Source organism: Lissotriton vulgaris, chromosome 1_1 (genome assembly GCF_964263255.1).
Source record: "Lissotriton vulgaris chromosome 1_1, aLisVul1.2, whole genome shotgun sequence".
Lineage (NCBI taxonomy): Eukaryota > Metazoa > Chordata > Amphibia > Caudata > Salamandridae > Lissotriton > Lissotriton vulgaris.
In genome coordinates this window covers 2,068,190,327-2,068,201,961 of record NC_141685.1, presented here as the reverse complement: position 1 = coordinate 2,068,201,961, position 11,635 = coordinate 2,068,190,327, and the positions used below count along the sequence as shown (strand labels likewise).

Here is an 11,635-nt window from a genome sequence, read left to right as displayed (position 1 = left end):
TTACAATGCCAATAGCTTAAACTCTCCTAACTGCGAGACCTATTGCATTGCAAATGCTTGTTATTTATCTCCCGAGCGCTTGTGGGCCATGCCGTGCTATTCCCGAATAACTATCTCAAATGAAAACTACAAAAACCCTAATGCAGCCGTGTTCATATTTATAAAAAAAACCAACAACAAACAAAACCGAATGTTACTGCATTCCAAAGCGAGCGAGGCAGGTCTCTCTGTCTCTCACTTTCACAAGCAGTTCTGAAAGACTCCTCCCACACGTCACCCAACAAACCAGGAAATGAAATATTTTTTAGTTATGTGTGAACTGTGCGCTTGCTTTTTAAATGAACTTTACCAATTTCCGCATGGGCTGATATCCAGCCCCAGGTAAGAGGCGGTGCTTGCTGTGGTCCTAAGCAGAACCGTATTTGTTTTCTTTTGAGAGTATTTTAGCGCTGGCTCGCTGTGGCTTGGGTTGCGGCTTGTGCGTACTACTCTTTAACCCCAAAATGGTTTTTTACTTCCTGCTTGTCACTGAACGGTTGCCGTCTGTACAAGGAAGACAGATCGTTTGTTAACGCGGTACGTTTAAAATGTCAGCCATGCTTAAATGTACTGTTATGGTAATACGAATTAAATAATCATTTTCGTTCTATATTCTGTATTGGTAAGGCATTTGTATCGCCTGTTCAATGAACTAAATGTTCAGGTTATCGTTTGTATTGTTGCATACACATTATTTTTATCAACCGTGGCAGATTTAGAAAAAGGACTTCTGTTAAGAGAGGTCATAGTACAAACGTTCTGAAGTTTTGAAACCTGGCTATTCAGTTGAGCTGCAAAGCTTGTACGTGTTCTTAACTATTTGATAACATTATGTAACCTGCACTACTTGAAGTGGCTTTTATGAACTGAGATTCAACTAGTCTCTGACGTTTGCAACAAATAATTCAAAAGCAGTAATTTTTTTAAACTTAAACCCGGATCGAAAATGATTCAAATCGTATTGATCACAACCAGCAACATTAAAATATTTACAAGTAGGCGAGTCACATTGTTGATGGATAATCTTTTTGTTTGTCCTTAAAAAACATGTTTCACACATTATTTTATTCCATTAGGTTAAGCTGGTGCAATAGCATGACAATCAATGTAAATGGACTAGGGCATTTTTTTCTGCACATTTCGCCAGATAAAAAAAACATTTCTGTACAATTTCACAAAACTTGCGGAGAAGTCCCGAGAAAATGCTCAACCTTTTGAACACGGTGACCAACTGTTGTCCTTTTATTTTTGCCTTCCTGCAGAAACAGCTGGAGCTGGCACTTTTCAATCAAGCGTCCGCAATGCCAACATCCAGCAGAAGTTGGAACGTTCCAAGTGGCATTTTTTGGGGGATGCTTTAGATCTGCTTCTATAAATTGATATTATTGGGCTTTTATATATGATTTCAAGCAGGGAATACCTTACCTCTTTTTTTTTCAAACCAAGCTTGTCTGTGGGCTCAACACTGATCACCCCCTTGTTTACATTTCCAGTCAATAAGTCACCGGTGAGTGTCTTGATGAAAAGCTGCCCTGATTCTACTGCAGGATTTGAGGACTGGGAGTCTGTAAGATAATGAGAACCAGGTTAGAGTTCTGCAGACAGTTCAGAGGCAGTAGCACAACCACATTTGCTTTTGTACCTCATTTCCTTTGTAAAACGCCCTTCAATAGGACTTTGGTGCTAGCAGGTAGATGTGTCATTGGAGTCATGTCTGCTGGGCTTGGGTTTCTGTTCCTTATGATGCTTGTCAGAGATAGCTTATTTATCACACACCATTACTTTAGAATTGGAAAGTCTTAGCAAACCTCACAGACAATGAAGTCTTGTATAACATCTGGTGGCTATGACTAGCTTTTTGTCTAAACTTTGAACGTAGTAGAGACTGAAGCTATAGTATGGCTGTGAAGATGTCTTGGCGCTTTATTAAACATATAAACCTATGTGTGGGATGCCAAGACACAGAAAACTGCAGTTTTTAGGTCTCACATAAAACATCTATAGCTCTCTGTTGTGGAAGACTTGTTGTATACAATAGAAAATACTTGCATTACATTAGATTACATTGTGTCATTCTATTGCTTATCCTTGGTTGGCTTTTTTGTCATTGTCTTGCTTCTTATCAATGTCATTCATTCCTCTTCATTTTATTTGTCTCTCCCTGTGGGCATAGTTTTTTTGCCACACTTCTTGATTGGGTGACTTGTATCCTTCTAGAACTCACATCATCAAACAAATTTGTAGGTGTTGCTAAAAAAGATGGGGTAATGTTGTCTCCTGGCAAAGAGACCCATTGTCAGCTCACAGTGGGCTTGGAGTGCCCCCACTGCTTACCATTGTTTAGCTTTACTGTTGCTTTCATTAGCTTGTGTTTCATTTGTCAGCTTGTATGGGCTTTACTTCCTTATCTTTTGTTTACCTCTCTCCTGGAGCAGGGACACATTGCTTGCGTACTTCAGTGGTCGAAGTACATTAAAAAAGAATTTAGAACTGTGATGCTGTGCACAGTGGCGGTGGGGTGAGTAAGCGTGAAGGCAAGGTCAAAAGCGTGGCTAAAAAAACATACTATTCTGTAACCTTTTTTGTTTTTTCACATTCAGTTAACTACATATCAAATAATGTATAACTTAAATGAAAAATGAATGCAAGTTAAGTTAATCAGTGGGAAATGCAAACATTATGAATCATCTATTAGTTAATGCACTGTGGGGGCTTATGTGTGTAACCAGAGAGACACAGAATTTAAACCTGGTTGATGCAGTGGAGAATAGTGACTTGTGTATTGTAGGAAAGTTATTTTTTATCCTCATCACCCCCATTTTTTGACTGATGCTGGTGGTTACTGACTCTATAACTGCCCTGGGCTCTGCTACCCATGCACAGAGTTAGGGCTCTGTCGTCTAAAGGTATATGGTAATTAGTATAATTCTAATTAGCCAGGAGAACCTACGTGTAACTTCCTAGTATATAGTAGGGCTTGCAGGTTTAGAGACCCCAGTGGACCTAATCCACTTAAGTGTGCTCTGCTGTGGTGTCTGGTGTCATTTTAAAGACAGGCTGTTTTTAAAATAAAACTATATCCAAATTCTAATTTATGTTTATGTTTAGGGGATTTATAGAGCGCATGGCTGGCCAAGGGCTGCCCAGCGCTACCGGATCAAACCGATACTGAAGCTAAGGTAGATTAATGATAATGCGTAAAGAGCCAGGTCTTCACCCTTCTTCGGAAGATTGATTCTGCTTCCACAAATCTACACTACAGAGGCAGAGAGTTCCATAGCTTGGGTGCCAAGTATGTGAAGGATCTACCACCCCATCTGGCTCTTTTGATTCTGGTTGTTTTTATAGTAGCCATTCACTGCCAAGCGCAGTCTAATATTCGGGACATATAAGCTTACCAGATCTCTAATTTTGCTGGGGCCCTTGCCGCATATGGCCTTGTGCATTATGCAGAGTATTTTGAATTTGATTCTCGCCTCAATCAGCAGCCAGTGTAGTGCTTTTAAGTGGTTTCCCATGGTTTCCTGTATAGGGGCTTTACACAGCAGTTTAACCGGCGTTCTGTACCACCTGGAGTTTTTTAGGACATATTTTGGTGCCCCTAAAAAGAGGGAATTTGCGTAGTCCAGTGTATGAATTACTGTCTTTCTGAGCTGTGGGGGATGCGCTCCAGAATTTTACAGAGCATTCTAAGCAGCCCGAAACAATTTCCTGCAAGCTTTTTTGCTTGAGTTTCCATGGTTAGCTCCCTGTCGAGCAAGAAGCCGCAATCTTTGATAATCGTATGAAAACGTTTCATTATTATTTTTTTTAAATGCATCCCGTTTTCATTTCAGGAAAACGGGCTGCATTTCAAAAACAAAAAGCCTGCTGTATTGAAAAGCAGTCCTATACATGGTGGTCTGCTGAGTCCAGGAGGCCACCATCTCTAGGAGGGCCAGCCATTCCCAATGGGTCACAAATTTTGAGTGGCTCATTAATATTCACGAGTCTCGCTTTTTACGACCCCAATGGTAATTGCTAACAGTGTCTCTGACACTGTTGTACATTTGCTTTGTGACTCGCAAATTGCGACTTGCAATTTTTCGCAATTTGTGAGTCGCAAAAGCAAATGGTTGTACATCTGGCCCTAAATCCTGTCTGGGAGGTAGTCACACCTCCCTGTGACAGGATGCCTATTGTCCTTCCTTCCCTGGCTCGAGCGTGGCTCAGCAGCAGGAGGGCAGAAATGTGTCTCTGGTCAGCAGCAACCATTTTGTGCTGCCTGGGTCGAGAAGGCTGGTACCGCAAAGACCAGTGACCCCACAAAGCTTGCTTCAGAAGGGTGGAATCATACCTCCCACACCGATTACCTGTCTGGAGGTATGATTCCAAGGTGTTTGCTACCGAACACGACATGTTTTGTTGCGTCTGTTTTCGAGATGGCATTTTACGTGAGCATATAATGCACCTCTACCTATATGTCTGGCTGTGTTGCCAACAACCCGGGATAATGGGCTTCGAAGGCTGCAGAGTGGCTCTGCTCATGCAGGGGCATCCTCTCACGTAAAACCCAGAACCCTGCCCTCAGGATTGTGAAGGCCTGCTAGAGGGGTGACATATGTTTTAAGTGTAGTGACCAATAGATATAGTAACCCTATATCTAAAGGCAGTGTTGCATGCACTATCTTATACAGGCAACAATGGCAGGCCTGTAGTCCATTTTTCATGGCCTCTCATGGGTGGCATAATACATGTGTCAGCCCATGGGAGGCCTCTGGAGTACCTATGCCCTGGGTACATGTGTACCATATACTAGGGACTGACAAGGGTTCCCCAGTATCCAATCTGGAGTGTACCTAAGTACATAACACAACCAATATAGGGAGAAAGCAGATATACTGAGGTCTTGATTAGCAGGATCCCAGGCAGACTAGTCAAAAACCAGCAAAATGCCAGGTAAAAAGTGGGGGTAACATGCAGTCAGATTCTACCTTCCTACAATTAACTTCCATGACTTGAAATGTTCTGCTCTCCAGAAACAAGGACATCCATTCCAGAGCTTTGTCTTGAATTCCACTTTCCCTCAGCCTCCTTTGTAGGATCGAATGGTTCACGGTGTCAAATGCTGCACTGAGACCGAGAAGCAATAAAGCGGCTGAGCTCCCTTGGTCAAGGGTAATTTTTAATTCTTCTGACGCAACCAGCAGCTCTGATTCCGTGCTGTGCTGCGCACCAAAACCTATCTGAGTGGGTGGAAGCAATGATTAATTTCCAGGAGCTCTGTTAGTGCTCCGTTGACCTGTTTCTCTGTTAATTTGCCAATTAATGGTAGCAATGACATGGGCCTAGCTGGGCTGGGTCGAGATTAGCTTTTTTTTGTAGGGAACTAAGCCTGCCTCTAGCTAAAGATTAATACTTTTGACCACTGATGGAAGCAAGGCCTCCATGACCATCCCTAGCACGTGTGGTGGGGCTAGGTCTAAATGTGAGCCTAATTTAATCTTCTCCATCAGAGATTTCACGCCATTTATGTTGGTAGAAGGGAAGCAGGTAAGGGCTGGCAAGTTGGAACTCCGCCTATGAGCCCTTTCCTATAGAGCGGTGGTTCTATTCTCATCCTGGCAATTAATAGTTCCTTTTCCATTATGAAAGGAGCTGTGAATATCCATTACTTTTTGGGAAAAAAAGGAGGCTAAGTTGTTGCATCTCTCTTCCGAGGCCTGAGGGGAATGGTTATAGTGTGTTGGGGAAGTTAGAGATTTGAGGACCTTAAAGAGTTCCTTGGATGAGTTCTGTGCTTGATTAATCTTTAGCTGAAACGATTTCGCCTGAGCGTCAAATATTATTGTTGTACAGCCTAATAGCTGACTTCTAGGAGGCTTTAAGTTTGGCATTGCAGTTCTTTCTCCGTTCCCTTTCTATCTTTTAGCAGTTTTTCTTTAGTACTGCCAAATGCGCGTTAAACAATGGTGCCTTTTAATTTTACGGTTTTCAGTTTGGGAGTTGTTTTTGGGGCCATCCTATCCAGTAAGCGAGTAATCCATTTTCCCAGCAGGAGTATGCTTCTTCAACCTTTCTGTTAGACCTGGCATCATTGGCGTTTGTCTCCCTTCCGTTTTGACCAATTGCCTCTTCTTTTTTTATATGTTTTTTCTGGTTTTATGCTTTGGGCACTGTGCCACTGCTAATCAGTGCCACAGTGCAAGTGCCTCCTATGTTAAATTAATGTACTAATTGGTGATTCCATGATTAGGTTATTTGATTTACCTGTCAGCCCCTAGTACAGTGCACCATGTTGTTGGGCTTGCAGCACTGGTTGTGACACCCACAGAAGCAGCTTGTAAAGTGTGTCTCATGCCTGCCATTGCAAGGCCTATCAGCAGTCTAGCACAGCCATGTCGACTTGGCCAAGTGCACCCACTTGCCAGTCCCTAAAACCTTCCCTTTGCTTCATATTAGACACCCCTATGGTTGGCCCAAGGGCAGGATGAATTGTAAGTATAAGGTAGGACATGCTCTGGTGCGTGTAGCATGTCCTAATAGTGAATTGCAGCATTTTTGTTTTTCGCAATTGAAGGCTACTTGTTCTCCATAGGCCAGAATGGGCAATTAGATTATTACATTTTTATAATCCTAACTTACTCAGGGAACATGGTAGAAATTCGAATTTAGTATGCCTGAACTCAGAATGATAAAATACATATTTTAGTAAAGTTGGTTTTAATATTCTGTGTTTGAAAATACCACTTTTAGAAAATAGGTATTTTCTTGCCTAACTGTCCAGGCCTGCCTCTGCTAGGTTGTGTATTCCTTGTCTGGGTTTGTGAGTGACATGCTGGCGGATTCCAGGAGACAGGCTGGGGCAGCCCAGTGGTGAATAGAGAGATCTGCATCTAGATGGGAGAGAGGAGTTTCACCTGGGACCTGAATAGGGCTGGGCCTTCCCTCTACAATGCTGGCTCCACCTCCTGTGACTTGTCTGATGCCTTTGCCCTGCACTGTTAAAAATGAGAAGGGATATTGTCAACAAAGTGCTCCAGAGCTGTATCTTCCCTCCCCTGTGCTGGCTCCACCTCCTGTGGGGCGGCTGATGTCTCTGCCCTGCACAGTGAAAGGAAGAAGAGTCATGTAAACGAAGTGCTCAGGAACTGGTTTGGACTAGGCAGAGGGTATAAATATTGGGACCCTGATACCAGGAAATTAGATCACTTCTGGAACAAGAAACCTTTTGCCAAGGAGAAGAACCAAAGAAGCTGCAGGAGTTTTACTGCCCCTCTGCCAGTGTGCTGCTTGCTGGGTTGGCCTGCAGTGGTTGCTTCATTGCCAAGAAAAAGAGAAGGAACTTTTAAGGACTTTCATCATTTACAGAATATTGTCAAAGGGTTTGGACTGTGCTTGCCTCCTGCTGAAGTCTCAGGGACAAAAGTCTTCACCTCCAGCTTCCTTCGGAATTTCCTTGCTGGGAATTATCAACTCCAGACATTTGCGTGTCGCTGGGAGCTGGTAGCGCGACGCATCAAGAAGAAGCTTGTCGCCGCCGCAGCTGAAATCATCGCATCGCCGGAGAAGCGAGCCTTCGCCGCATCTCCCTGGAAGCGTGTGCTCATCGAAGCTGCCTGCTGTTACATCACCGGAGAAGCGTGATGCCATTGAGAGAGTTGCCATCGCATCACCGGAGAAGCATGTTGCAGGGCCTGTCGCGGCTCCAAAGTACAGAGTCGTCGCAAGTCTGCCAGAGCGTCTACGCATCGTCATCGCATCGCCGCGTCAAGGCTGCCATTTTCTCGCATCACAACCGGATCATCGCATCGCATCAAGGCACCATCTTGCGCACCGCAACGGGACCGCAGGCCGAGAATCTACGCATCACCTCCGCACCCCCGCATCCGCATCCCCTACTCTGCGCAAGCATTGAGGCACGACGCATCATCTCCCCCAGATCACGGAACCGAGGCATCTCCCGTTTTGTGAGCCTTATGTCTGCTTTGTGTTATGCATCCATATACTTTTTTGAGAACTTTGTCGCATTGATCATCACCTTGAACTGAGCAACAGTTAATCATCTTTAAGTCATCTTTAAGTATAGTATTGTTGATTTTTGTCGTTTGTGGTCTTGTTAAGTCTATATAAAGAATACTTATTTTTTATAAAACCTGAGTGTTTTCTCTCTATTACTGTGTATATTCACAAATGCTGATCACACTGCCTCTGAGATAAGCCTGTCTGCTCTCGCCAAGCTACCAAGGGGTGAGCAGGGGTTATTAGGAGTGTAATACCCTTATACTGACTTAGAAGTAAGGGTCCCTATTTGGACAAAGGTGAATACCATTGCCAACTAGAGACCCCCAGATCTAACACTTTCTCTGTATCCTGGGAGCAGAGGAGATTAAGCATTCCCCCCCATTTTTCTGGGTTAAGCTTCGACCAGGTCGTCATCTGGGTAGTCACTGAGGGTTGAGGATTGTTTCCCCCCCCTCATGCTAAGTGTGAAAGGGATGAAGAAGTGGTCTGACCACGGCTTAGGTACCTGGGATGATGCTGCACTTTTGGGGTCTTTAGAAATTACTGTATCTATTATATATCCCTTAATGTATGTGGCAGATGATATCATGGGTTAGTTATAACTCCTTAAGATTGTACATCGACCTCTTAATGTTCGGGAATGTCTGGTCCTCAAGGTGAAAATGTAGGTCTCCTATGATCGTAATATGTGCCTTCTTCACTAGGAGGCTGGCCAGTGTGTCTATAGGTTATCTAAAAACTCTACATAAGGGCCCGGGGGCCTGTAGATTAATAGCCCTGAGAATGTATATGCTGGAGAGAGGGTGATGGAGAATTGGCAGCAATCCGCAGTAGGAATTAAAAGTACTTCTAAAGCCCAAAACTACCTTTTCATAACTCATAAGTCAACCCTAAGGTCTGTCCTAGGTGCCCCAGGGGTAGGGTGCATTGTTACAAAACATATTTTATATTGTCCCTGCTTTTTATATGCCCTGGCAGGGAAAAACAGCCAAACTAGTGTTTCCCTATTATAGTGCTCTAACAGGCACATGCATCAAAGCTTTTTGCGATCGCAAACGGTGTGATTCGCAAAAATCATCTGTTTGTGATCGCAAAATTAGCTTTTGCCATGCATGAAACAACTTGCCCCTTGCAATTTAAGAAATCGCAATATTTTGCGATTTCTCAAATTGCTATTGCATTTAAGGATCGCAAATTGCGATTCCTTAAATGCAATGCAAGATGCCTTTTAAAATAGCGATTTAGGTATTTTGGCCCGCTATTTAACGCAAAATCATACCAGATGGTAAATAGCAAAAACTTTGAAAAATGCTCTAAAGTGCATTTTTCAAAGTTGAAGGTTACACACACACATGCCCTTGGGACATATGTGTGCGCAACATATGTGCACAGATCAATTTCAGCGGTGCAACAGGGTGTCCTTTTGACACCCTTGCACCCTTGAAATTGCATACGCAATTTGAGAGTACGTGTTGGTACTTGCAAATTGCACATGCAATTTCCCATTTATTCATATGGGCCTATAGGCCCATAGGAATGAATGGAAAGCCATTTCTTATTTGCGACTCGCAATTTGCGAGTAGCAAATAAGGAATATGTTGGAATCGCTATTTTTATAGCGATTCCTACATGCATAGGACTTTGTGAGTCCTTAATTGCGATTCCCTAATATTCGCAATTAAGGACTCTCAAAATCCTACCTTGATGCATGTGCCTGTTAGCCCCATAGGCTAACATGGGAAGGCTTTAAAATAAAGGCTATCTTATGGGTACAATAAATCCAACAACTTGGCAAAGTCTGATTTATCATAAATAATACAGGAAAGTAGATTTAGAACTTACTATCCTGAGGTTACCTAAAGCCCTGTAGCAGCCTCTTCCGATTGATCAGCTTTTGACAGCCTCAGTCAAGCTGCTAGTTTTGAAGAGGACTAAGACTGAAACAATACAGCCATCTGGTGGGAGTAGATTTGCTTCCTGGAGCATCCAGGGAGAGGAAGGGGTGTGGGGAAATATGTTGAACTTCAAAGGCAGGAGAACAGGACCTAGGCCAGCCTCCACTTCCTTGATCCCCAGTCAGGTGGGAGTCCCTCTAATTAAATTAGAAGAGGGGCTGGAAGGGAAATGTAGTGAGTTGTTAGCTACACCTTTGAGTTGGGGTACATAAGGTCACACACCAAGGTGAGATTTCTCCATTTTGATTTTGATGCATTCTTGGTCAAAAATATGCCATACTTCGCAAGAAGTGATCATAGCAGTGGTAATTAACTTTACCCCTAGTGGTTGGGGCGTCTCCTCTCTTGCCAGCCCAGAATGGAGGGAAATATAGTATAGCTGTAGGGGCTCCTCATAACACTGCCTGGATCAAAAGGACTGATTTGCTGCACCTTTGGACTGAACCATAGAAGGCTCGCACTCAAAAGGACTGCAGCTGCTGCACTCTCAAGGCTCACAATGAAAGGACTGTGCCTGACTCAAAGGGAACCCTTGGACTGAGCTACTGGACAATTATTTATCCTAAAGGAACCTAGAAACTTCAAGATTCTAAAGTTTGGAAACTTTCCGCAAAGTATTTAAAAAAAGGCTCCAGTACAAGACCGGCTCGACGTCAAGAGTCAAGCCTATGTCTTTGAATTTCGAATTGGCCGTAAGCTTCTGTGCTCCTCAATGTCAACGTCGAGGAAAAAGGCTTACAGAGGCTCACCGAGGCATCGCACTGCAGAAGGCTGCTGTCGTCAAATTTTATTTATTTATTTATATCATTTATAGAGTGCACTGTAACCCTGTGGGCATCCTGGCGCTGAAGAAAGGTGCAACGAAAACAGTCAATCTTGAGAGCATGAGGAGGGTGTCTCGACAAGGGTCTGTTACTATTACCCCTGGGGGGGGTTATACCCTTGGAAAGAGCCAGGTCTTGATTTTTTCACGGAACAGCAGTAATTAGCTGATTTTCCTGATTTCAATTGGAAGGCTATTCCAGAGGTGGGCTGCTGCTACGCTAAAAGCTCTGCCACCCTGGGTCGCTTTTCTAATCCTAGGTATTCTGACAAGGTTTGTGGAAGAGGAGCGGACGGCCCGTGTGGGCTCGTACCACTGGAACTTGTCCTGGAGTGGCTTAGGGCCCTGACCATGCACTGCTTTGAAAACGGTGCATAGGGACTTGAAAATGATCCTCTGAGGCACTGGGAGCCAGTGCAAGTCAGCCAGCGCTTGAGTTGTTGAGGATCGGCGGGTTCGTGAGAGTGCAACCTTAGCTGCTGCCGCCTGGATACTCTGTAGTCTGGTAATCAGATATCCAGGTGATTCCAGTAACAAGGCGTTGAAGTAGTCCAGGCGGCTGAGAATGGTACTCCTGGCTACAGTTGTTCTTACCTGTACCGGTAGCAAAGGTAGCAGCTTCCGGAGACTTCACATTAAAGTGAAGCAACTGCCCACCAGTTTGTTGATGTGGGTCTCCAGATTTAAATTTTCATTAAAGCTGACCCCCAGATTCCGCACCGTATTCACTGGTGTCAGTGGTCCATCCGAGGCTAAGGGCCAAAAGTCTGCAGGCAGGCTTCCTGCAATCCTCCCCACCTTGCATTGTAGGATC

General features: G+C 44.0%; 1 protein-coding gene across 1 annotated transcript in view; it reads left to right on the top strand.

Moving 5' to 3' along the window:
• The first annotated feature begins 380 nt into the window (after positions 1–380).
• Positions 381–11,635, top strand: part of PIK3C2G (phosphatidylinositol-4-phosphate 3-kinase catalytic subunit type 2 gamma) — a 1,914,223-nt gene continuing 1,902,968 nt past the window's right edge. Inside the window, exon 1 of the mRNA XM_086920790.1 lies at positions 381–576. The gene's annotated coding sequence lies outside the window, so the exon portion shown is untranslated. The remainder of the gene's footprint in view (positions 577–11,635) is intronic.